Source organism: Ambystoma mexicanum, chromosome 2q, assembly GCF_040938575.1.
Source record: "Ambystoma mexicanum isolate Mex_15411 chromosome 2q, UKY_AmexF1_1, whole genome shotgun sequence".
Lineage (NCBI taxonomy): Eukaryota > Metazoa > Chordata > Amphibia > Caudata > Ambystomatidae > Ambystoma > Ambystoma mexicanum.
Genome location: NC_090924.1, coordinates 184,311,639 through 184,339,069, shown reverse-complemented (window position 1 = coordinate 184,339,069; position 27,431 = coordinate 184,311,639).

Sequence of the window (27,431 nt, the reverse complement as noted above, 5' to 3'; positions counted from 1 at the left end):
AAACACCAAGCCACAATACAGCCAATGTGCATGCCCAATGGCTACTTCCACCACGACAGGACACAATGGCAACAGCAGTATATTGAACAGGGCAGTGCCAATGCCCTGACCTGGTAACCTGCCATGCCAACTGATACCTGATAGATACCTGATAGAACCACCAGGCATGGTCTGTGGCCAGGGCTAGCAACTAGCTTTGAGCTGAATACCTGAGCACCTTATGGGTCTGCCTGGCATATGCTGCAGACATGCCAAGTGGGTACTTTGACCAAGGTCTTTTGCCATACACTGGGACCGTCTAAGCCACTAAATAAACCTACCAAACCATGTCCAATCATTACATTCACCAGAACCACTACATATGCCTGCTGGCGAAGACTTACTATAAGGCCAGTGGCTGCTTTGACTCAAAAACCCTTGACGATCCAGAAGTCTGACTTGCAATGGCCTGCAGCCATGGCCAGTGAGTAAATTGATCAGGGTGGGATCACCTTGGAACTATATGAGCGGTCCACTGAACTTACATCCGGCCCTCTACAGTGGCTAGTCTAACCAGAACAAGGTCTTTGGACATGCTTGTCCATGCCCCAAGCCACACAATGAGACCATTGGTCATGGCCTGCAGCCATGGCCAGTGAGTAAATTGATCAGGGTGGGATCACCTTGGAACTATATGAGCGGTCCACTGAACTTACATCCGGCCCTCTACAGTGGCTAGTCTAACCAGAACAAGGTCTTTGGACATGCTTGTCCATGCCCCAAGCCACACAATGAGACCATTGGTCATGGCCTGCAGCCATGGCCAGTGAGTAAATTGATCAGGGTGGGATCACCTTGGAACTATATGAGCGGTCCACTGAACTTACATCCGGCCCTCTACAGTGGCTAGTCTAACCAGAACAAGGTCTTTGGACATGCTTGTCCATGCCCCAAGCCACACAATGAGACCATTGGTCATGGCCTGCAGCCATGGCCAGTGAGTAAATTGATCAGGGTGGGATCACCTTGGAACTATATGAGCGGTCCACTGAACTTACATCCGGCCCTCTACAGTGGCTAGTCTAACCAGAACAAGGTCTTTGGACATGCTTGTCCATGCCCCAAGCCACACAATGAGACCATTGGTCATGGCCTGCAGCCATGGCCAGTGAGTAAATTGATCAGGGTGGGATCACCTTGGAACTATATGAGCGGTCCACTGAGCTTACATCCGGCCCTCTACAGTGGCTAGTCTAACCAGAACAAGGTCTTTGGACATGCTTGTCCATGCCCCAAGCCACACAATGAGACCATTGGTCATGGCCTGCAGCCATGGCCAGTGAGTATATTGATCAGGGTGGGATCACCTTGGAACTATATGAGCGGTCCACTGAACTTACATCCGGCCCTCTACAGTGGCTAATCTAACCAGAACAAGGTCTTTGGACATGCTTGTCCATGCCCCAAGCCACACAATGAGACCATTGGTCATGGCCTACAGCCATGGTAAGTGTGGATTTTGCCTTGAGGCAGAAACGTCGACCCTGCCCAGGTGTTCCAATGTGACGCATAGGGCACACGTGCTTTGGCTGGTGGCCGCAAGTAGTGTCCTACTTGGGGGAACACACTGTACTAACGTGTAACATAGGACATTGACCTCTATGAAAAGGGCACAGTCTGCACCCATGCTTCATGCCCTCTCATGCCGTAGAAAGCAGCCACTGTATCTGCGGCCATGGTCAATACTCCCATTAGCCTCTCAAAGAGGCCATTCAGGCTGGAGGTTAGAGAAAACTGTTGTCCATGGCCTAATAGATGTCTGGTGTCCAGTCCACATACTGTCCCCATCTCTTGATGAGGCTGCTTGAAAATACATGTCTAAAACTATCAGAAGCTGGTCTATTTTTTTGGACATATGTAAATATTTTTTTGAATGACTTTAAAGTTAAAAGCCACCCGGTAACGGTTCTTCCGTTTCTACATTCAACTTAATCAAACACCACACATGGGATAAAACTGTTATTATATGGCGATTGAGAAAGCACCACAAATAAACAATACCCCCGAATTCTTCAGTTATCTCATCCATCACCATGCTCTACTCATGATATCTCGCATCCTTATTTACATGGGAAATGGTTTCCTGAGAATACTATTCTGTCCATTGGGGATTGTTTTGGGCCTCCATTGAGATTAAAATGGATCATAACCAACCTTGGGTACTCTTGTGTTACCATAACCAGTGGTCGAAGTGTATGGGACCGGTTGGGAGTGGTGCTCCTCTGCTTTTGTAAATTAAGTTTTCCAGTTCCTATACTTTTATTTTAAAAAGAAACCGTTCCGGATTGTTTTCGTTTTAAAATAAGTGTAGGAAGAAGTCAAAACTCTACTAAATTGCATTAAACAGTAGGCACATTTTTGTGTGTGTTTACCTTACTATGAATTGGAACCTGGAACTGCTGGCTCGCAGAACTGCTAGGTTGCTGTTATTTTTCTGAGTTACATGCATGTCATTTGATTTGTGATGTCATGTGTGGCATTATGGTCAGTGCATGGTGAAAGCCAAGAAGTCGTTTCAGAACTAGCACTTTCTTTTATAACCTTATTTGTATTAGGTAATTTAATGATTTTTAAACTATTTACATATACAATATATATACACATATATTCCAATTAAATTCTACAACATTATGTCCTATTACATATTTAAAATAACATAACACTCATCATTTCATATCAATCTCTTTCCATAAAGTCCATCACACAGCCACTCACCATGATATGATATGATATGATATGATATGATATGATGTGGCATTTATAACGTGCCATACACAAGTGTTTCAAGGCACGATGAGGCATCGGAGGGGGAACAGAGGGAAGAAAAAGACAATGATCTTACTAGGCCAGGTGACAGTGAGATCGCGCAAGTGCAGGGGAAGGGGGAAAGAGAAAGTGCGGGGGCATGGGGCAGTACAATCAACAGTAAATAATAAAAAAAAACAAAAAATAAAAAATAATAATGAATAAAATAAATAAAAACGATAGGTAAAAGTGCGGCCAGCTTGTGGCAAGTGCAGGGGAAGTGCAGACATCAAGTATCAATAGCTGAAGGGGACTGTAGGGATACAGAAACAGCCCCCAAGTGCAGGGTTGTCTGGGAGGCAGTGCAGGCGTGCAGCTGGTGCGGAGGGAACCTGGGTAGCCAAGTGACCAGTGCGGTATCAGTCAGGAGTACAGCATCTAACTACATCTAGTACCAGGATTCATAGGTTCTAGAAATAGCCCTCTCAATAAAGCTCTGCTCTATACCGAGCTGTACTTTCCTGAATCCTGCACTCATGCTTACTAATAACTTATCACATTGGAGAAACATTCATCAGTGCCTCAACAACCATATCCCCTCCCGCTCATTCCAATTGTGTTCCCTCTCTGATTTGGGTAATTCTATTGTCTAGTTTCCCTTTCCTATCACCTCTTCCCTAAACCTAACCTTCCTTTCCACACACTAAGGTTTGGCGACCCCCGGGCAGGATCGCAGTATTCCACCTTTCTGACAAGGCCAGGTGCCATAAGACAACTACAGCGGTAATGGGCGCAATATAAATATGTAATAACATAACATACAAACTCAGTGGGGCAAGTACATTCCAGACATGCCCCTTGGCGCGTCAAGCACCTCTTTCCAGCTATCTCTCCATTCGATTCTGCACCATATAGAACACAATTGAGTCCCATCATAAAATCGGTCCATTTGTACACTTGCCTCCTCCACCTTTTCCTTCTCCTGCCTTCCTGAGAAGTTTATCTTTCCTCTGACCCTAATTCCAACTAACTACCTGACTTTGCTCCTCCCTTCCATTACTGGATATTCTAGCATACTCCTCCATTCCCTCTCTGACAGGCAAGGCGCTTCCACGCCATAACCTATGGCAGAGGCACTATACAAATGTAAGATAACATAAGATAACCGAAAGTGACTAATACAATGGTCAATGATGATAATTGACAGCTTAAACATCTAGTGCAAAAAGTATTTGAGATTAAAAAGTATTTTTAAGCTACGCATTTCTGTAGTCTCCGAAACTACTTTTTTCAGTAGCTGGGCATGACAACAATAGATGTTTCACAGTGTCCAAACTTAAAGCATTATTACACAATACGCATAATTCATCAACAGCAAATGTTTTCAGTCTTGCCCCGATTACTTCCAATGACTGCATCTAAATAATATAACAAGCTGACTAAGATTCCTGAATGGCACCTTTTGGGCCTTTTGGTTGTTTTGCAATGTTGCCATAAATCCTATTGACTGTCGATTTGTTTCAGTTCATTTCCTTTTTTTTCAGATAACATTCCAGTTTTGGCAGTCTTGCTGTACAATCGCGAAATCTTTTTTTTTCATTCTGAAACGACACCTTTACTCGTCCTGCCTGTCATGTTCCTCTAGCTCATTACCTTCTCCAGGGCCTTACCATTATTAATTGCACTGCTCTCTCCTCTGACATGTGGCCTTTGTGAGTGGCCTTCGGTTGCATGTGTTGTTCTTTTTTCCCTCTCCCACCAGCTCAGATGTTTGCCCGCCCATCTTTTCCGGCCTGGAGATCCTGTGCCAGATCTGCAGGGTTGGTTCCAGTGACGTTCTTCTCATTGCCAATGTTTTTACATGGCACCAATTTCTCCAGCCAGTGTTTGGCACACCTGCTTTCATCCTTATTGCCACAGCTTTGGCAGAGGCGTAGCCAGGATTGTCTAACAGGTGGGACCTGAAGCTAATGGAGTTGGGTCCAGCGCAGTGACATTTACATCTTTATTTTATTTATTTGTATTTAGTCCAAGGAACTTCAAAAAAAATATATGTATTAAGGAAATCAATCACATTGATTACTATTGTAATGCATAGACAGATTTTCCGTACCAAGTTCTGTATAAAATAACTTGTTCTTGCCATGTACATTGTGTTGTGCAAACTCTACAATATGATACATTTAAAATACATTAAAATTCACTTAAAATACACACACCTAAATCCAAATACAGCCAGTTCCACTAAGTATAGAGAATAGATACAGTAACAAATAACAATTTGAACTTACTAAAATCACAGCACCTTTATCGTTCGTTTTAGGTAGTTGGTTCAGGCTGGATCACAATTACTAGTAGTCCAGAAGAAGATCAAATAGCCAATTAAAATTGGTGACAATTAATTCAAATGTGCAAGCATTTAAGCATTAAAGAGTGTGTGTTAATCAGCCCGCTCCCCATTTGCGCTAAATGTCGCATTTACAATAGCACCCCACAATCAATATAATGCAATTTGCACTCTTTCAGACTCCACCTGTTTTATAGAGTCATAATCATGTACAAAAGGGCCCAATAGGGTCATGTATGCCGAGCCAAATTATTTGCACTCATTGAATAAATGTCTTGCAGTTTCCAAAGCCCCCGAGACTATACATAGTCAAGAAAGCCTCAAAGAAACCCGGATCTTCTCCTTTGCACCAAGGAAAACCTGCAGCAGTAATTGATTTGTCTGCAGTCTAAGTAAAAAATACTGTATCGCGGGGCTAGGACACTGCAGCAGATAACTTTGGGTTTGAAGAAACTGATACGCAACATTGGATACATACTTGTAAGTGCTCAATGAGGATAAATGCATGTCATTATTCGTCCAGTCCCCTTTGTGGAGTTTACTTTTAAATAAGTATTTTAATGTGGATAACCTATCACCTCGTTTGAAGTCACGTAGCCAACCAATGCTCTCGTTCAACTTAGTGATCATCAGGTCGAATTCCGGTCTGCTCCATCTGGGCCCAATTCCAGTACAGTGCCCCAGTAGAGCCAATAGTTGACATTTGCATTGGGAGTAGGTTTTTATATGAAGCAACCCTTGCCTAGCTAGCAATTAGCCCTTCAGGGAGACAAGTCCCAACTCCAATCTAAGGTACTCGATGGGAGTCCATGGGCGCAATTTTAATATTTGTTTCCAAAAATAAATTAACATCTGTAAATGCCCACACAGTGCTATTGGGTGGGCCTTGCTTGCACAGGACCTACCCTGTCGACCCCTCCAAGCTTTGGTTACAGATATCCAAATCAGCTGCAATTGGCCCTTCCATCTGGACTTGCATTTGCCTCCTCCCTCAATCACCACTGGAAGACTGATAAAGACTTCCTCATCTGTACCCCTCCAACCTGGCCTCGAGGTCCTGAACCTTCTCAGGCCCACAGTACCTTGGGCACGATTACAAAGAGTATGACCAACAAGAAAAACAGTGTTTAGTGCTTGCGAAGGATACTTGCCCAGATTACAAAGTGTTTATTTCAAAGTGATCTCCAAGGCAATGAATTCAGAAAAAAAAGAACCAAAACCCAACGCAGCTTTCAAAGCAAGTTAAAGGGTTTGCAGAAATGCATTATATAGAATCACTGTCTTAGATTGCGGCCAATAAGAGGTCTGAGAATGGTTGGTTTCAATAAATGAGGCAGGAAAATGTAGACTCCGGAAAATGAGCACCTAATTAAAAGGGCTGTTACAGGCTTTCTATTAATTAGATAAGCCATGGGATTAAACTACATAAATGAGCTGAAATTTCAGCAAATGTCCCAGAATGATGTATGTGATGGAAATGTGCCGTGCTTGGAGATGGGGAGGGAGGCAAACATTTACAGGGGAGGTCCATGACCAATTCAGTGTGATATGTTGCAATGTTACACACAGTCTCTCACACCAGCATAATCTCCTAGGCAGACATTTTGTCTGTCCTTTAGTTTTTTGATGTGCTGTGAAGTGCCTTGCGTACCATACAAAACTAATTTTAGTGAAGCCAAAAAAGATTCAGACGGTTGTAATGCAGGATGATCGAAGCATAGCAGCATATCTCAGACCGTGGGGTGTTCTTTTGTTCCTGGCCGTTTGCATTTCTCCAAGCAGAAGCAGCCTTTCAGTAAATAAATACAATTTATATTCCGAATAGTGAAATGCAGATAATCGAGCTGTGCCGTGAAAATGACAATAGAAAGCTTTTTTTTCTATCCTCTGGTGCCAGAGCGCGTTATGCTAATCATATTAAAATTTGCAAGAAAACAGTGTTTATTAAAATATTATCATTTCATTGTTTTACCAGTCAAGATGCATAATATATATAGCTTATTTTCTCGGTGCATTAATGTGCTTTAAAAAAAAAACTCACATTACCTCGGCACATATTTTAAAACGTCCTCTTGGTGTGTGTACAATGCATTGTCAGGGGTTCATAGCATGCAGTGCAAACCATAACAAAACACAGAAACTCTAATGTTGGAAATAGAGCGTGCAAGGTTTGAATTCATGAATAGTCTTGTAAGCAGAGATAGAGGTAGGAGGTTGCTCGAGCAGCTAAGGAAGAGGTCAAATATTAAAATAGGTGTGGGAGAGGTAGATACCGGAAATAGAGCACATTTGCTTGACTAGTAGAAGAGAAAATCCTAGTGACCAAATTGCGTGAACTATACACACAAGTGCCAATTTCTGTCAGTGCCCCACGAGTAAAGAGAGCATGTGTATTGTTTGGAAGCAGGCAAGAGGCTTCATTTAGTGGAGATAACCAAGTATGCCATATTTTTGTTATGAGACAAAATACGACTTGTGAAGAGACCATATTTAAATTTTTGGAGACTGAATACTTATCGCAAAGAAAAATCCTTAGAATTATTTGGATGAAAAGAGATTACAGTCATTGGTTGCACCTGGGTGTTGCATTTGTATTGTCATAGATGGGGCAACATACCAGGCGCAGAGTAACCATCTTAGAATGTTTGGTGGCAGGAGATGAAATTCAGTGGCTGCAACTGAGTGAGCTACCTTTTTGTGAAAGGAAAATAACAAATATTAGTGTTAAAGAAAAATTCTTAGCATTGTTTGGAGCCCAGCGTTTACATTATGTGGCTGTAACTGGGTGTGTCAACGTTATGTGAAAGACATTACAAAATACTGGCTGCGAAGAAAACAATCCTGGAATTGTTTGGAGTCAGGAGATTCTATTCAGTGGGTTATACATGATTGTCTCCCAACTTTTTGTAATGGACTGCAAAAAAATAATGGTGGGAACTATCCATTTGTACAATTGTTTGATGTAGGAAATTGCATGCCATGTTTCGAACTATATGTGCCCACTTTTTGTAATATATGAATAGAATATCTGGTGCTGAAAATATTATGTCATTTCCTCTCCAAAGAGTTTCATTTTTGATGTCTTCTTTATTCAGCCCATTTGATATCAACATTGGATTCAGTGGCTTAATTTTCTGTAATTCTCCAGCATTTCAAGTGAACATTGTGCTTTCTGCAGCGAAGACAGAGGGATATTCTAAGGGGTACATTTTTAGATGGTTGCGTTCTGCTTGCTGCGGGTGAACACTAAAAACATGCAGGAACAGGGGGAATGTGATTAATTGGGTTCCTGCCTTGAGAGGATAATATAAAAGTATTATACCCATGTGCTCTCAAAGGCAAACACAACACCTCTGTGGAATATGCCCATTGATGGAGACTTCTTCATCTGATTCAGAGTGTTATATCCCCAGTTCGAATAAAGTGACATTCTCACAACCCAAAGACACTAATACAGTTTTTAAGTACTCTCTGAAGGCAGGCACCCCACCAACTCTGGTAAACAGGGAAATATGGTGCAGAAACTTCTGTCCCCCTACATCACACTCCACTGCAGTGGGTTCCCAAATCTCTCGGACTGATGGTGATGTGGCAATACAGGCAGTATGATGCTTATGCTGTGTCGGTTGCTCAATTCTTCACAGACCAATTAACTCCCAACAAACATACACACACTGATATCACTAGCACCAGCAACAAGGTTATGTGGTGGTGGTAAGTTAAGATATGATATGATATGCCATTTATAACACTACTGTACACAATTGTTTCTAGGCGCGAAAAGACAAGGGAGAGAAGACAGAGGGATGGCAAGACAAACGATCTTACTAGGAATTGTGTCATTCAGCAGGATTAAGGGAGGAGGGGAAGTGGCAGGGAGAGGGAAAGGATGAAGTGCAATCAGGGTAGCAATGCTCTGAGTAAGTGCAGCCAGGGCAGCAAGGCTCTGGGTAAGTGCAAGGAGGCAGGGGACTGTTGGTAAACAGTTACAGCCCCCAATTGTGAGGTAGGCCCGCAGCCAGTGCAGGGGAGACCGATCATGGAGGAACCTGGAACCCAGTATACTCTGAGGGTAGCCAAGCAACCAGTCGGCACAGGAGACAGGTAGGTCAGCAGGGGAGAGAGACAGAAAAAAGCAGAGGAGAAAATAAAGGTCTCACGCTTCTTTTGGAACTTCAGCTGGTACGGCTCAAGTTTGAGAGGGTCAGGAAGTCCATTCCAGAGGGAGGCACCTGCCGAGGAGGGAGATCTACCTGCACTCTCTGTCTGGAGAAGCGTCTGACCCCCAGAGAGTTTTAGGTAGCTGAGCGAAGGGCTCGTTAAGGAAGTTGGAATAGAAAGTTGGATGTAGAGCGGGCCTCGGCCCTATAACTCCTTGTGGATTTCAGGCTGGAGAGATACAATCCCTGGGCTTGAGGCCAAGGACAAGTATCGTAGTTGGTAACAAGAAGACCCAGCTGATGGACAATGCCACTCTTGCAGGCTTCGCTTTGATAGATATAGAGGCAGATGTTCTTGGACAGGCTCAATAGCTACAGGAATCACAGTTGCTTGTTCATCAATGCCCCATATATATTCCCAAGAGGGACATCCAGGCACTCTCACATGGTTGTCAGAGGCGTAGCTGAGATTATCTAAAAAGTGGGGCCCATAGCTAATGTAGTTGGGCTCACTGCGGCAGTGACATTAATATCTGTAAATGCCCACACAGCGCTGCTGAGTGGGCATTTACAGTTTGTGGGTGCGGGCCTTGCCCTCTCAGGCCCTACTCTGTCTACACCGCTGATAGTTGTCACTATATCTGGGTGGTTCATTGGAAGAGGAGTAAATAGAAGTACATTGGTGTGCTTTTCGTGAGAGCTGTGCTACTGTTGATTGAGCTTATGCATTGGTATGCTTCCAAATATAAAATATTTCCTAGTCCTATACCGCTTGACTAACTTCTTACATAGGATGCCTTTCACAATCCATTCCTCCCCCCTTAACAGTATTTTCAGAACCATAATGAGGTTGGCATTATCATGTCATGGGAAGACAAACGCACATAGGACACAACCTCTTTCTCCTCTTTAGCTATCTGCTCAGGAGCCCCCCCCCCTGCTCTCTTCCACCTGTTTCTCTTCAGTGTCCTACAGCACCAGCACCCACACTCACATCTTGCTCTGCTCTGGGGTGTCCTAATTGTTCCGGATTACTTCCATAGCCTATCTCTGCTGAGTTATTTTGGTGGTGACACAAAGAGGAAAGCACATGGAAACAAATCTGGTGATTTTTTAACTTTTTGTGAGACAAAAACAGGTAAAGCAAAGGTTGACAAAGGGGCCTAATAAACAGAAAAACAGACAAAATGCAGCAAACAAAAAACTCTTGAGTGAAAAGATGTCCTCCAAAGTCCACCTAAATATCTCTTGGCAACAAGCGATGAGTCTACCCGTACACTCCTGTTTCAGCCAATTAAAACCCACAAAAGGGAAGGTGAATGTCTGCTGGGACTTCTTTTGGAGTCTGGACCCACAAGAGACTGTCCTGTATAAAGTTTTTGAGAGATTCTGAGTGTGCTGCTCTAACTTGTACACAACCTCTACCCTTACATGTGAGTGCAAGTGGAATGTTTGACTGCTGGTAAAATCCTCTAGAACTGGCAGATGAAGGCAAGTCCCCAAACGCTCACACCAGAGAGAATACAACCTTCTTGGGAAGAAAGGCCCAAGTCGATTGTGTAAGGATAACAAGTTTTAATCTCACACACAGATGTGAGCAACAGCAGAGAACTCTGCTGCTAAGTGCATTCTGCCAAAAAATGATACAAGCAAAATGTTATAAAGACACACATCATCATTAATGAGGTAAACGTATACAGTAAAATCCAGCATCGCTGGTTGGTGTGCGCCTATACAGGATCCGCCTGCCTAAAAAGAGATGCCAGGTCATTGGGTCCAGCCCAGTCTGTCCGTCTTCCATCACGTGGGTGCCGCAGAGATCATCTTCTTCTCACTGACAAAGGTCAAAGAGCAAATTAACTAAACTCCTAAAGCAATGCTATTTTATCATTATACTATGCAACTGGCAGGCTTCAGGACTGGTTCAAAGGAGGTTCTGGGGCACTCTAACCACCACACGCACATTTCACTCACTCCCTTCCATGCCATCCGGCTCCAAAGTCTCCATCATCATTTTAAACTATAATTTATCCCTCCCAGCACCTCGCAATATAAATCATACGATTGTCACTCAAAGACCTGCACTGTCCTTCCTCTTTGAACATTTCAGGACATGTTACGTTGGTATTATTGGTCAAAGGGCATCTGGTGCCCTGGAATTCAGGAATCTTGAGGTTTAGTCAGTTATATGGGCTATAACTCGTAGCCGCTTAGGGATGGGCCGGGTCATACTTTGGCCAGTGTGAGATAACATGCACACCAGGCGCCGGTCTATGATCGCCGCCTTGTGGGGCACATTCCTTATGGATAGAAAACACGGCATCCCATGGTTAGCTCTAGTGTGTTTTTGATCATTACGTGATTGCTTAATTGTTTCACAATTTGTTTCATTATTTAATACTGTTCAGGTGACCTAAGGTTCCCCATTCGAGTGATCCCCTTCACACGTTTGGGGCATCCGATTTGGCTCTTGTGAATCAGGGGCCGATTCATGGAACAAACGTGCGCCGAAAATCTTTGCGCAAGCAGGCGCAAGCGCAAAAAAACATTCATGGAAGTCCCTGCGCGTGTTTTCCTCGGGATGTGTGCCAAACCCGTGCATGGCGCACACGTCACTGCAACATCCCGAAAGGCGTGCGCGACGCGCACCGTGAAAGCGCACAACCTCGGCGCGTACACCAGAAAGTGGGCGGAACACGGGGCGTAACGCGCGGAATGGGGAACAACGCACGAAAATAAGGGCGTAACTGGGGATGTACTGCAGGGAAGCAGACGGAACGCCCACACGCACTCGAACCACACGTATTCATGGAATTGAATAGGGCAAAGCCACGCACAGCCAAAGACACGCACAAGCCGAAACACGTCCGCCACACGAAGGCAGGCGGTAGCGTCCCTGCGCATTACAAAAGTGGCAACATACAGCAATTGGGCCTGTGCGAGCGGGGCACGTGTATTTCAGGGGTGCGCGGGAAGTTACACACGCGATTGAGCGGGGTACGTGTATTTTGGGGGTGCGCGGAAAGTATCACACGCGATTCCATCAGGGTACGTGTATTACAGGGGTGCGCGGGAAGTTCCACATGCGAATGTCCAGGCTACGTGTATTTCGGGGTGCGTGGGAAATCACACACGCGATTGAGCGGGGTACGTGTATTTCGGGGTTGCACGGGAAGTTACACACGCGATTGAGCGGGGTAAGTGTATTTCGGGGGTGCGCGGGAAGTCACACACGCGATTGAGCGGGGTACGTGTATTTCGGGGGTGCGCGGGAAGTTACACACGCGATTGAGCGGGGTACGTGTATTTCGGGGTTGCGCGGGAAGTCACACACGCGATTGAGCAGGGTACGTGTATTTCGGGGTTGCGCGGGAAGTTACACACGCGATTGAGCGGGGTAAGTGCATATCAGGGATGCGCGGAAAGTATCACACGCGATTCCATCAGGGCACGTGTATTACAGGGATGCGCGGGAAGTTTCGCACGCGAATGTCCAGGATACGTGTATTTCGGGGTGCGCGGGAAGTTTCACACGCGATTCCATCAGGGTACGTGTATTACACGGGTGCGCGGGGAGCACCACACGTGAATTGCACGTGTGGGTCCTCCCAGGTGTTCCCTCTACACCCTCCACGGCCCCTGCAGGTGGCTCACACCACAGGGGCCTACCCTGCACATGTCCTGCAGGCACCCCATCCACCATGGCCATGCCCCCCAGCCAACCCACATGTCAACTTGCACTACTGCCCACCAACGCATGTCCCCCTGCACCCCCAGCCACCAGGGGCACCCTCCACCAGGCCCCCACCCATGTCCAACTCATGTTCCCCACCACCCCCACCCCCCAGCACTGTGGGGCACCTGCCAGCAGGCCCCCACCCATGTCCAATTCATGTTCCCCACCACCCCCACCCCCCAGCACTGTGGGGCACCTGCCAGCAGGCCCCCACCCATGTCTCCCACCACCCCCACCCCCCAGCAGTGCAGGGGCACCCTCCACCAGGCGCCCACCCATGTCCAACTCATGTTCCCCACCACTCCCACCCCCCAGCACTGTGGGGCACCTGCCAGCAGGCCCCCACCCATGTCTCCCACCACCCCCACCCCCCAGCAGTGCAGGGGCACCCTCCACCAGGCCCCCACCCATGTCTCCCACCACCCCCACCCCCCAGCACTGTGGGGCACCTGCCAGCAGGCCCCTACCCATGTCCAACTCATGTTCCCCACCACCCCCACCGCCCAGCACTGTGGGGCACCTGCCAGCAGGCCCCCACCCATGTCTCCCACCACCCCCACCCCCCAGCAGTGCAGGGGCACCCTCCACCAGGCCCCCACCCATGTCCAACTCATGTCCCCACCACCCACACCCCCCAGCACTGTGGGGCACCTGCCAGCAGGCCCCCACCCATGTCCAACTCATGTTCCCCACCACCCCCACCCCCCAGCACTGTGGGGCACCTGCCAGCAGGCCCCCACCCATGTCTCCCACCACCCCCACCCCTCAGAAGTGCAGGGGCACCCTCCACCAGGCCCCCACCCATGTCTCCCACCACCCCCACCCCCCAGCAGTGCAGGGGCACCCTCCACCAGGCCCCCACCCATGTCTCCCACCACCCCCACCCCCCAGCAGTGCAGGGGCACCCTCCACCAGGCCCCCACCCATGTTTCCCACCATCCCCACCCCCCAGCACTGTGGGGCACCTGCCAGCAGGCCCCCACCCATGTCCAACTCATGTTCCCCACCACCCCCACCCCCCAGCACTGTGGGGCACCTGCCAGCAGGCCCCCACCCATGTCTCCCACCACTCCCACCCCCCAGCAGTGCAGGGGCACCCTCCACCAGGCCCCCACCCATGTCCAACTCATGTCCCCACCACCCCCACCCCCCAGCACTGTGGGGCACCTGCCAGCAGGCCCCCACCCATGTCCAACTCATGTTCCCCACCACCCCCACCCCCCAGCACTGTGGGGCACCTGCCAGCAGGCCCCCACCCATGTCTCCCACCACCCCCACCCCCCAGCAGTGCAGGGGCACCCTCCACCAGGCCCCCACCCATGTCTCCCACCACCCCCACCCCCCAGCAGTGCAGGGGCACCCTCCACCAGGCCCCCACCCATTTCTCCCACCACCCCCACCCCCCAGCACTGTGGGGCACCTGCCAGCAGGCCCCAACTCATGTTCCCCAGCCAACATGTCATCACAATCTAGATCCCTGGTCCCTATGGTCAGCCTCCAAATGCAAAACAGCCACCTGAGTATTGCATCCACCCACTCTGAAATGGCAATTACATGACAGAACACCAATTGCAAGTTTCGAAACAAACACATGTCCCTCACATACACCCAATGGGTGTCAGTGAATCTCAAAACCCATATCATGATATGCATGAAACCAATGAGATGATACTACACATTGAAGTTCGATAAAAAAATATGTATTAAAGGAAACATAAATAGATTCAAAAATAAAGAAACAGAAATGGGAATGTACAGAAATGAAAAGAAGCAAGTCCGTGAAAAAAAGCAAAACCAAAAATCATAATCCAAAGTAATGGTGTCCAAAGTCACTGTCCACAAAAGAAAATCCAATGGGAAATAATAATTGAAAGCCATTGCTCCATGGGTAAATTGTGAAAGTGAAATAAAATCCAACAGTGAACTATGTACAGACGAACAAGCCAGGGTCCATTGTCCCAACCAAAGAAATGAAACCTATCTAACAACACTAACTAATAAAATAAACCATATACAAAAATGTGGCCAATGTCCAAAAGGTCCAAAAAAAATCAAAAAACAAAGGAAACCTAACACTAACTACATAACTATTTACATGGGCAGCGGGCTAGTCCAACGGCTCACTGGATGTTGTCATGGGCCAGGGCATCATCGAACTCCTGTTCAATGGCTTGGAGGCGTGCATGTTCCCTGGCCCCGAGGTCTTGCAGGGATAAAGCAGTGTCCAGCTCCAACTCCCTGCGAAGACCCTCGAGGCACTCAGCCCGCCTCAGCGCCCTCCATGTAATCACATGTAATGAGGGAAACACCCGCGCGCATCACGTCACAGATGCGCTCACGCGCTAAGGGCCTTTGGTCCAATGAAATTGCATATGCGTGCTGACGTGCATACGCGCTAAGGGCCTTTCCTCGAATTACACGCAGACGTGCAGGATTTTCACGTGCCAATTCACTCCGTATCAAGCTGGCCACACGTAAGCACACAAAAGACCACGCTCCTGCCCAGAAGGCCGAATTACTGCCCCCCAGAGCCACGAGCATGCTCCCACCTGCCATCTGCTGCTGCCTGACTGCCTGCTGCCCACATGCCCTGCCATTTGCTGCCTGCACATCAGCCAGGGGTGCTGTTGCTGTGACCACCCCTGCTGGAACCGAAGACTCCCGACTGGGATTCCATCGCTCCACAGCCCAGCCCCAGGACCCAGTTGCCCACCCACTCCTGCCTCTGGGGTTGTCATGTCGGGCACTGCAACATCTGGCACCACTAACAACCCCCGGCCAGAGAGGCAGAGTGGCACCAGCTTCAGTGCCACCGAAGTTGGTGTCCTGGTGGAGCAAGTCCTGGGGCAGTATGATGCCCTCTTCGGAAGTTCCCGCGCCGACAAGGAAGGACGGACTCGGATCTGGACTGACATCGTGACTGCCATCAACGCGTAGGGGGTGGCAGTCAGCGACTTCCAACATGTCAAGAAGCGCTGGGAGGACTTCAGGTCCAGGACCCTGAACAAGGCCCGGTGCCTCTTGAAGGCAGCGGATGCCAAGGGACGCCGGGGCCACTTGTCAGAAGATCAGATGAGGGTCCTGGAACGCATATCCCCAGCGCTCCACGTCCAGGTCCTTGAGAGGCAGACCCGTCTGGAGTCGAGCGGTAAGTGTACATGCATCCTGATTGTGAGCTGTGCGTGTGGTGATGTTTCAGTAGTGTGGAGGTTGCACATCTGTTTGTATGGGGTCGAGTATGGGTGGGGGTGTACAGGGCTGTGGGGCTAACACATGCGAGGGCTGTAATGTGTGAGACATGGATGGTGCTTGTGTGTGTAGGCTTGCATGCCAAATGCAGTTGTGTGGGCACACATGTTTGGATGAATGTGTATGTAAGTAGACATGTCCGTGATGTCACGCATGTATGTTATTTTCAGCTGCATGTATCAGCACTGTGTACATGTGCATTTGTGTGTATTTGACAAGGGTGCAACAGTGATGCAACATGGATGCATGTGACAGCCGGATGTGGAAGCCTGATTGGCAGTTTTGACATGGATGCCCATCCGAACACTGCGACACTTGGCAGAGGTGTACACATGCATGCAAGTGTGGTGTTGTGTGTACATGTGTGGTGCACTTCCTGTGTTGCATGTGATGTCTGGCTCAGCTTTGCCTGCTCATGCTGTTGTATGGGTATGGATGGTGCTGGCAGTTGCAATATGGCTGTGGTATGGCTCATGTGTGCGAGTTGAAATGACATGTGTGTTGGGGATTGTGATGGCATGTCTGAGGTTTGCCAATGCCACTCGTATACAACTGTCATGTGTGTATGTGTCCATTGTACAGTGCCCTGATGCCTGTGTTTTATTTCTCCCTGTCTGCAGCGTCAACTGATGAAGAGGGCGGAGAAGGTGCTGTGGAGCACAGCGGCGGGGATCCCACCGCCAGCCGGAGACGCAAGGCCCGGCTCCCCTCCCATGTTGTCATCTCGTCGTGGAGTGAGGACTCCGGTGCCGCGTCCCAGGCCGCAGCTGCCGGGGGGAGGTCCAAGAGGCGGAGGTTGGAGTTGGACTCCTCGGCAGCAGAAGGGGCAGCTGGGACCCCACAGGACCCAACGGGGGAAGATGGCACAGAGTCATCCAGGTTGGTGGGGGGTTTGGTGGAGGAGGAGGCCGTGCAAGCAACAGAGACGGGGTCTGGAGGTGGGGATCCCACTGGTGCTAGTGGTGCAGTGCAGGACCAGGGACAGGAGGCAGCACAGGCCGCCGCGGAGCTGCCTGTGTGCAATCCTGTCCCTGATCCTGTCCCTGCATCATCTTGCACCAGCAGGGATGCCTACGTCCAGACCTGTTTTCAGGCAGGGGATGAGCAAACGACAACTGGCCTTCCTCTGCCTGCGGACGTGGCTATCCGGGTCCGGGTTGAGCCTGTCCTAACTGGTGTGGCGTTGAGTCAACGGGCCATGCGAGGTGACCTGCAGTCTTTTCATGAGGAGAGTGCACGTCATCTCGAATGGCTCGTTGACCACGTCAGCCTGCTGGGACAGGTCACCCAGTCCGGATTCCTCCGTTTGCTGGGGCTTGCTACGACCCCCTCCTCAACTGAACCCCCTACGCGCCAGTCGTCCTCCGTGCCATCTTCCCACCCATCAGTCACCTGGGTGCCCTGTGGAGCTGCTTCTGACGGTGCGGCCAGGCTGGTGGAGGAGGCATCCCTGCCACAGTCGGGAGTCGGACGTCCAGCAGGGGTGGCCACATCAACGACTGCACCCCAGCCGGCGGAGGATGTGCAGGCAGCAGGAGGCAGTGCACGGGCAGAGGCACAGCAGCAGCAGCAACGTGGTGGAAGCCATGAAGGCTCAGGGCCTTCAACATCGGAGGGGCAGGCATCGGCCGGAGGGCAGGAGGACCCAGGACAGAGAGTGTCTTCCGTCTGGCAGCGGTTGGGCCACGCCATAGATGCAGAGCGGCAGCGGGCGGAAGAGACACGGCTCACAATGGTCAGGGCGGAGAACTCCATGCGGAGGGCCCTGAGGCGGGCCGAGTGCCTCGAGGCAATCCGCAGGGGGTTGGAGGTGGACACATCGACGGCCCTGCGGACCCTCGGGGCCATGGAGGAGGACCGCCTCCGGGACATTGAGCAGGAGTTCGATGATGCCCTGGCCCGGGACATCCAAAAGTGAGCCGTCAGACTAGCCCACTGCCCTTGTACATAGTTATGTAGGTAGTGTTAGGTTTCCTTTGTTTTTTGATTTTTTTTGGACCTTTTGGACATTGGCCACATTTTTGTATATAGTTTATTTTATTAGTTAGTGTAGTTAGATAGGTTTCATTTCTTTTGTTGGGATAATGGACCCTGGCTTGTTCGTCTGTACATAGTTCACTGTTGGATTTTATTTTTCTTTCACAATTTACCCATGGAGCAATGGCTTTCAATTATTATTTCCCATTGGATTTTCTTTTGTGGACAGTGACTTTGGACACCATTACTTTGGATTATGATTTTTGGTTTTGCTTTTTTTCACGGACATGCTTCTTTTCATTTTTGTACATTCCCATTTCTTTTTCTTTATTTTTGATTCTATTTATGTTTCCTTTAATACATATTTTTTAATCGAACTTCAATGTGTAGTATCATCTCATTGGTTTCATGCCTATCATGATATGGGTTTTGACATTCACTGACACCCATTGGGTGTATGTGAGGGACATGTGTTTGTTTTGAAACTTGCAATTGATGTTCTGTCATGTAATTGCCAATTATGAGTGGGTGGATGCAATACTCGGGTGGGTGTTTTGCATTTGGAGGCTGACCATAGGGACCAGGGATCTAGATTGTGATGACATGTTGGCTGGGGAACATGAGTTGGGGCCTGCTGGCAGGTGCCCCACAGTGCTGGGGGGTGGGGTGGTGGGGAACATGAGTTGGACATGGGTGGGGGCCTGCTGGCAGGTGCCCCACAGTGCTGGGGGTGGGGGTGGTGGGGAACATGAGTTGGAAATGGGTGGGGGCCTGCTGGCAGGTGCCCCACAGTGCTGGGGGGTGGGGGTGGTGGGGAACATGAGTTGGACATGGGTGGGGGCCTGCTGGCAGGTGCCCCACAGTGCTGGGGGCTGGGGGTGGTGGGGAACATGAGTTGGACATGGGTGGGGGCCTGCTGGCAGGTGCCCCACAGTGCTGGGGGGTGGGGGTGGTGGGGAACATGAGTTGGACATGGGTGGGGGCCTGCTGGCAGGTGCCCCACAGTGCTGGGGGTGGGGGTGGTGGGGAACATGAGTTGGACATGGGTGGGGGCCTGCTGGCAAGTGCCCCACAGTGCTGGGGGGTGGGGGTGGTTGGGAACATGAGTTGGACATGGGTGGGGGCCTGCTGGCAGGTGCCCCACAGTGCTGGGGGGTGGGGGTGGTGGGGAACATGAGTTGGACATTGGTGGGGGCCTGGTGGAGGGTGCCCCTGCACTGCTGGCGGGTGGGGGTGGTGGGAGACATGGGTGGGGGCCTGGTGGAGGGTGCCCCTGCACTACTGAGGGGTGGGGGTGGTGGTCGACATGGGTGGGGGCCTGGTGGAGGGTGCCCCTGCACTGCTGGGGGCTGGGGGTGGTGGGAGACATGGGTGGGGGCCTGGTGGAGGGTGCCCCTGCACTGCTGGCGGGTGGGGGTGGTGGGAGACATGAGTTGGACATGGGTGGGGGCCTGCTGGCAGGTGCCCCACGGTGCTAGGGGGTGGGGGTGGTGGGAGACATGAGTTGGACATGGGTGGGGGCCTGCTGGCAGGTGCCCCACAGTGCTGGGGGGTGGGGGTGTTGGGGGACATGAGTTGGACATGGCTGGGGGCCTGCTGGCAGGTGCCCCACAGTGCTGGGGGCTGGGGGTGGTGGGGAACATGAGTTGGACATGGGTGGGGGCCTGCTGGCAGGTGCCCCACAGTGCTGGGGGTGGGGGTGGTGGGGAACATGAGTTGGACATGGGTGGGGGCCTGCTGGCAGGTGCCCCACAGTGCTGGGGGGTGGGGGTGGTGGGGAAAATGAGTTGGACATAGATGGGGGCCTGCTGGCAAGTGCCCCACAGTGCTGGGGGGTGGGGGTGGTGGGGAACATGAGTTGGACATGGGTGGGGGCCTGCTGGCAGGTGCCCCACAGTGCTGGGGGGTGGGGGTGGTGGGGAACATGAGTTGGACATTGGTGGGGGCCTGGTGGAGGGTGCCCCTGCACTGCTGGCGGGTGGGGGTGGTGGGAGACATGGGTGGGGGCCTGGTGGAGGGTGCCCCTGCACTGCTCAGTGGTGGGGGTGGTGGTCGACATGGGTGGGGGCCTGGTGGAGGGTGCCCCTGCACTGCGGGGGGGTGGGGGTGGTGGGAGACATGGGTGGTGGCCTGGTGGAGGGTGCCCCTGCACTGCTGGCGGGTGGGGGTGGTGGGAGACATGAGTTGGACATGGGTGAGGGCCTGCTGGCAGGTGCCCCACGGTGCTGGGGGGTGGGGGTGGTGGGAGACATGGGTTGGACATGGGTGGGGGCCTGCTGGCAGGTGCCCCACAGTGCTGGGGGGTGGGGGTGTTGGGGGACATGTGTTGGACATGGGTGGGGGCCTGCTGGCAGGTGCCCCACAGTGCTGGGGGGTGGGGGTGGGGGTGGTGGGAGACATGGGTGGGGGCCTGGTGGAGGGTGCCCCTGCACTGCTGGGGGTGGGGGTGGTGGGAGACATGGGTGGGGGCCTGGTGGAGGGTGCCCCTGCACTGCTGGCGGGTGGGGGTGGTGGGAGACATGGGTGGGGGCCTGGTGGAGGGTGCCCCTGCGCTTCTGGGGGGTGGGTGTGGTGGGAGACATGGGTGGGGGCCTAGTGGAGGGTGCCCCTGCACTGCTGAAGGGTGGGGGTGGTGGGAGACATGGGTGGGGGCCTGGTGGAGGGTGCCCCTGCACTGCTGTGGGGTGGGGTGGTGGGAGACATGAGTTGGACATGGGTGGGGGCCTGCTGGCAGGTGCCCCACAGTGCTGGGGAGGGTGGTGCGAGACATGAGTTGGACATGGGTGGGGGCCTGCTGGCAGGTGCCCCACAGTGCTGGAGGGTGGGGGTGGTGGGAGACATGGGTGGGGGCCTGGTGGAGGGTGCCCCTGCACTGCTGGGGGGTGGGGGTGGTGGGAGACATGGGTGGGGGCCTGGTGGAGGGTGCCCCTGCACTGCTGGGCGGTGGGGGTGGTGGGAGACATGGGTGGGGTCCAGGTGGAGGGTGCCCGTGGTGGCTGGCGGTGCAGGGGGACATGCGTTGGTGGGCAGTAGTGCAAGTTGACATGTGGGTTGGCTGGGGGCATGGCCATGGTGGATGGGGTGCCTGCAGGACATGTGCAGGGTAGGCCCCTGTGGTGTGAGCCACCTGAAGGGGCCGTGGAGGGTGTAAAGGGAACACCTGGGAGGACCCACACGTGCACCTGGGAGGACCCACACGTGCAATTCACGTGCTCCCCGCGCACCCCTGTAATACACGTACCCTGATGGAATCGCGTGTAGAACTTCAAGCGCACCCCTGTGATACACGTACCTGCTTAAATCGCGTGTGGAACTTCCCGCGCACCCCTGGAATACACATACCCTGCTGATATCGCGTGTGAAACTTCCTGCGCACCCCGAAATACACGTAGCCAGGACATTCGCGTGTGGAACTTCCCACGCACCCCTGATATGCACGTACCCTACTGATATCGAGTGTGAAACTTCCCGCGCACCCCGAAATACACATAGCCAGGACATTCGCGTGTGGAACTTCCCGCGCACCTCTGATATACACGTACCCTGCTGAATTCACATGTGAAAATTCCCGCGCACCCCTGATGTACAAATACCCTGATGGAATCGCGTGTGGAACTTCAAGCGCACCCCTGTAATACACGTACCCTGCTGAAATCGCGTGTGAAACTTCCCGCGCACCCCGAAATACACGTGGCCTGGACATTCGCGTGTGGAACTTCCCGCGCACCCCTGGAATACACGTACCCTGCTGATATCGCGTGTGAAACTTCCCGCGCACCCCGAAATACACGTAGCCAGGACATTCGAGTGTGGAACTTCCCGCGCACCCCTGAAATGCACGTACCCAGCTGACATGACGTGAGGTACTTCCCGCGCACCCCAGTGATACACGTAGCCCGCTTGCCGTGCTGGTCCAGGGTTAGCGCAGCCCTTTGCGCTGGATTGGGGATTTTGATGGCTTTTCCCTGCGCGAGAGGCGTTCTTGGGGGCGTAACTGGCGCTGCTGCAGGGTTGCTGCGCCACTCTTTGCCACGGCTGGTTTTGGTAGCTGGTATCCATGAATACGCTGTGCGCGGAAATGGGTTTTGGTGCACGCGGCTGGCGCAGGGATTTGCACGCGCACACTGTGCGCCAGCCGCGTGCGCCACTTGTGCGCTGATTTCTATGAATTACCCCCTCAGTGCTTAGGACCAATTAGATGGTTTTCTTGTTTCCCTTTTTTTGCTAATTTTTTAAATAAGCACTTATATTATGCACTTTACTATTTATGTATAGGTGTACATTAAATATGAGCTCAAGACAGTTTAATATGTATTTTAATATACATATTTTTAATAAATACAGTATTTTAAAATAATGTTTTGTTTCCTGTAGGGTTGATCTGTGGTGTGGATTGGGAGATTCATTTCTTCCTTTTTCTTGTCGGGCCATGTCCCTTTGATTGAACATAGCTATATTCCGCTGGCATGACCTCTGTTTAAATACTAGAAAACAATCTTTGCAACACTGTTAGAACAATGAATGTATTAAGGCAGTTGCGGGTGTGGGCTGTCCTCACAGGATCTCGATCCACCAATTGCAGTTGCACACTGTGTGCATGGAACGTTCCTTTTATCCTGCATAGCGCAAGATGAACTAGGCATTGTGCCTCTATAATTGGGACTGCTTGCGGTACTAACACCTTGGAGCCCCTGACGCGTCTGGAATGAGTGAACACACATAACAGCTTCCATTCACAATGTTTCTTCGCACGCCACTCAAGTCAGTACACCAGGAGTTGATAAACTCGGGATGGCGTATATCCTCAATTGCATCCAAACCCAACCCTTGATGCATATCATACTTTTCCCATACTTCCCTTTTCATTATTCTATACATGCTCATACGGGTGCCAGATTTAACAGTGCTATCGGAAATCATATTTTTTCGAATTATTAAACAATCCTCGACTTGCTGGAAACACACTTTCCACTGTTCCCCTCATTGCCAATTGTGCAAGTACTCTCGCTGTCGTATTGTACCGGTTATAATCATCCCTAACACTTATATCAACACTTTTGTTACAACTGTATTTATTTACATAGTTATCGTTAGCATTCATGTTGCTACTAATATATGTAAAACCACTAATATTATTAACATTTATATGTACTGTCCCATTTAATTATACAGTCACATTCCCCTTTATAGGACGTCCCCCTGTAACATACTCTCCTCAATAAAGCCCCAATTGTGCCATCAATATCATACATAGACCTGCAACAATGGGGATCCCACAATAGTAAGCATAGGCCCATATATTGTCATGTTTGCATCTACACTTCGGGTCCTTACTTACGAAAAATGATTTGCAGTCGTGAGATTCATCATCTTCTCTCCTGAAACAAAAAGATACAAAATAATGAAAAGTTGAGTCTTACAAGACATACTTTTACACAAACAGACAGAAAGAGCGAGGGAGACAGAGAGAGAGACAGAGAGAGAGTGTCAGAACCATAATGGGAGAGATAATCAACACTCTCCCACGAACCACAAAAGCTGAATGGATTTGAACCTCCCACCGTGGTTGGCACGGGTGCTTGATGTCTGAATCACAGGTTAACCATGTGGCAGCCAATGTGGGGAAGAGGGATTGGGGAGAGGTTGTGGATAGGGAAGGGGGGTTTAGGGAAAATGGAAAGCGGTTGAGGGACAATGAGATTGAATGAGTGTGGGGGAGTATAGGGAAAGAACATGCACACATTTGTATTGACCACAACCTAAACTAACCTGATCTAACCTGAATCCTGTCTGTACTCCTAAAACTACTTCAACATCGTGCCATATCAGCCCTTATACTTTACACCTATTTCCTGTACCTGTAAGTGGTTTCAACCCAGCACTCCACCTAAGTCAATGCCTAGCGTGTGATGCCCAGCCAGAACCCTTAATTATATATTTTTATGTCTAAAGTTCTTTTATTTCTGAACGATGTACCCTTATATCACGCCCCTCTCTTTGAATCCCCCCCGGTCTCACTGAACCAAGAAGTAGGTTGTTTTGCAAAGTTAAAAGATTTATTTGATGGATTTGAACAAGATATATATCACACTTTTATGAATTTGAACAATATCTAGATATTACACTATTAATATTTATACGATGATCACCAATGGGTGATATTACAATCAACAATCTCTGTAATCAATAGGAGTATGAATGAGTAGAAAGATGTAGCATAGAATAAAAATTTGTGTGGGTTCAATGAAATGCAATGATAGGAAATTAGTGCAGCACAGAATTAATACTGTTGTGTGTTCAATCAATTTCAATGTAATCACTCTTTCCATCTGATACTACCCAATCCCCCCTATTATGCAATATAGAGATGGAGGGAGAGAAAACAGGTTTCAGGAATAAACACTCTACAAATGCAGTTTCAATCCCAGTTCCCCCGGCAAGCTTAGAGAAACAGGAATGATTTCAAAACTGGTCAATTGCTTTTGAATGCAGTTTTGTAATGAATGGGAAAAACACTAAAAATGGATTTAATTCTCTAAATTGTATTCAAAACTAGTGGAGCCACTTTGGATAGCTTCAGTTAAACACTAGAAATGATGGTTGAATAACTAGCAGATAGGAAACTGAATTCAGAGGTTCAATGCAAGAAATAGCTATTTTACATGTTGCAAAATTGAGCCAAATGCAGATTCCTGGCAAACTTTTCAGCGTGCAAGAAACACGATTACAGAAAAACTATAAGGAGTTGAAATGCTGTTAGCTTCAATCTGACATTTAAATTTCGTTTCTAGCATGTACGGTGCATAAGTTACATGGTTCGATTTTTCTCAAAAAGAGTCAAGATTTCAAATGAAAGATGTGCTTTTGAATATTACCAACAAAAATTTTCTTTACACTAAGGGAGGCTATGAAGATGCAAGATACCCAATGGACAGCCACCAGAACAGCGGCGCCGCCTCTCTGACTTTTGCCCGCCAAGACACTTGTCTTTCTTCAGCAACTATATTAGCGCCAGATGATATCATCACTACAATTAACAAAGGACTATATGGATGAGGGAAAGATTCAGAAAAGACAAAAGAGATTCTACAATGCAGTATGGATATGCTAAAATGGTTTGGATAGGATTACTTAAGGCTAATAGATTGGCTATGGAAAATTCTATGCTAAATACTCACAACTATGGTTTTGGAATAAGCCTGTCAGGATCTGGTCAAAGGTTTTACCGGACAGGATTCAGGCACCCGGTTCTGCACTCAACACGGCATTCTGGTTTCTGCACGGCACTCTGGACTGGATCTGACGGGTTGGTTCTGGAGTTTACAGCTATCTGGTTTCAGCTCTGCTCTACTGGTTTGGATCTCTGGGTTCTGGCAAGAGTTCCTGGCAAGAAGCAGAAAACAGCACAGCCAGGCTGTTCAATTTTTGATGTGCCCCTTGGAAGTCTGGGGTTAAAATCAGGTTGCAAGATTCTAAAGGCCAAGCTGAAAGGGTTCAGCTTTAGAATTAGGCCTCCTGCTTTCAGACTTCTGGCTTCTGAATCTGGGTTCTCCTGCAGAGCGCTTCGCCAGTAAATCAGTTGATGGGTGAATGTGTCTGTGTGTGCAGGTCCTCAACTGTCCCTATTTATCTATTTCCCAAAGGGGTGGGTAGGCTGATTATACTAAGCCCACCCTCTAGGGAATCCGATTGGTCAAAGTATTTCCTCTCTCCTGATTTGAGAAGGAAACCCAGTGTCATAGTGATGCTGCAATTTACAATCCAGGGAAAAACCTCCTCTTTGTTCCTACACAGAAAATCTATTTTTCATAGAAAGCATATCTACAATATCACCAACTTGCTAATAATACATATCCACATTACATATTTAATAAAGCATGTCTCCGTCCGAGTCCCATCTTCTTGAGAGTTTCGGTTCAAAACTGACAGTTTTTTGCGCTTTTGGTTGGTTACCCAGTGTCAGATCTGTACACATTTTTCCACAATCATGCGCAAGACATCTGGGCATAATCCTGTAAATTTTCATATTCCTAGCATGATCACAATTTCTCCAATTTTAGTAGTCCGGTCTCTGAATATCGCACAGGGTTCAGAGTAGTTTCAAATTATGAGCAGCCTTTTTATATTAACAACCTATAAAACACAAATTTTTCCAAATTTTACACAGCTTTCTATGAGTCTTTTTCCAAAAAGATATTTCCTTGAAATTTCAGATACACATGTCAGTCTAGATCCGCCTCCAAGGTTTGGCTGGGCCAGAGCAACCTGCGCCTTCCTTAGCAGTTGGTTTCTATTGATGCCCGAATTTGCATTTCCTTTCAGTCAAGGGAGCCATTTGTCCCTATTCAGAGCAACAGGCCAAAATCTCCTCCCACTTCCCTTAACAACTCAATGCCAGGTCCTGAGCAGAGAGCAGGAGGAAAATTCCTTTGTTTGAGGAGAAGCTGTGAAAAGTCTTTGAAGTCCAGTGTAGCTGCCATTCATTCACTTTAAAATACTGTTTAAAACTGGGCTTTTCTGAAATACAATTTACATTTTCTACAAATATCCACACAAATCTCTTCATTCCAGTCTTTTTAAAACATAGAAATTGAATTGTAGCAACCCATATTGCTATTGATGGCAAGTCTCTTCTTTTCTACAATTTGATTTAAGACACAAGTTTTAAACTGACAGTATATGTAATGAGAGCTTCTGACACAGGCGAGCGGCGGTACTGCGCCCATTTCTGACATATTTTTCCCATGCAGGCACCTTTTGAATGTGGATTTCTTTATGATGAAAGGTGTTTCTCCTGACATTGTGCTTATGGGGGTTCCTTAAATAAAGTAATGGTGAACACCCCACAAAGATGTTGGATCGTCTCTGCTGTTTGAGAATCATTATTTTGCAAATTTAACAGCCAAGGAAAAAACTGATTTTAGGCACTTCTGGGTTTTCCTTGGGATGTAGCACTGCCTTTTCAAGCAGTTTTTTTTACTCTGTGGGCAGTCCCATGATAGGTTTTGGCAGTGTGGTCTGCAGTTTTACCACTGACATAGGCAAAATGGATTGGCGGCCTATTTTTCGGGTTTCCCTGCGCACTTCTCTCAGATTTTTAGTGCGCATAAGGCTTTCCGGCAGCCATTCTGTTGTGCCCCCCTGGCGATTTGGCGTTGATCGTCCATCAATGGGAAGT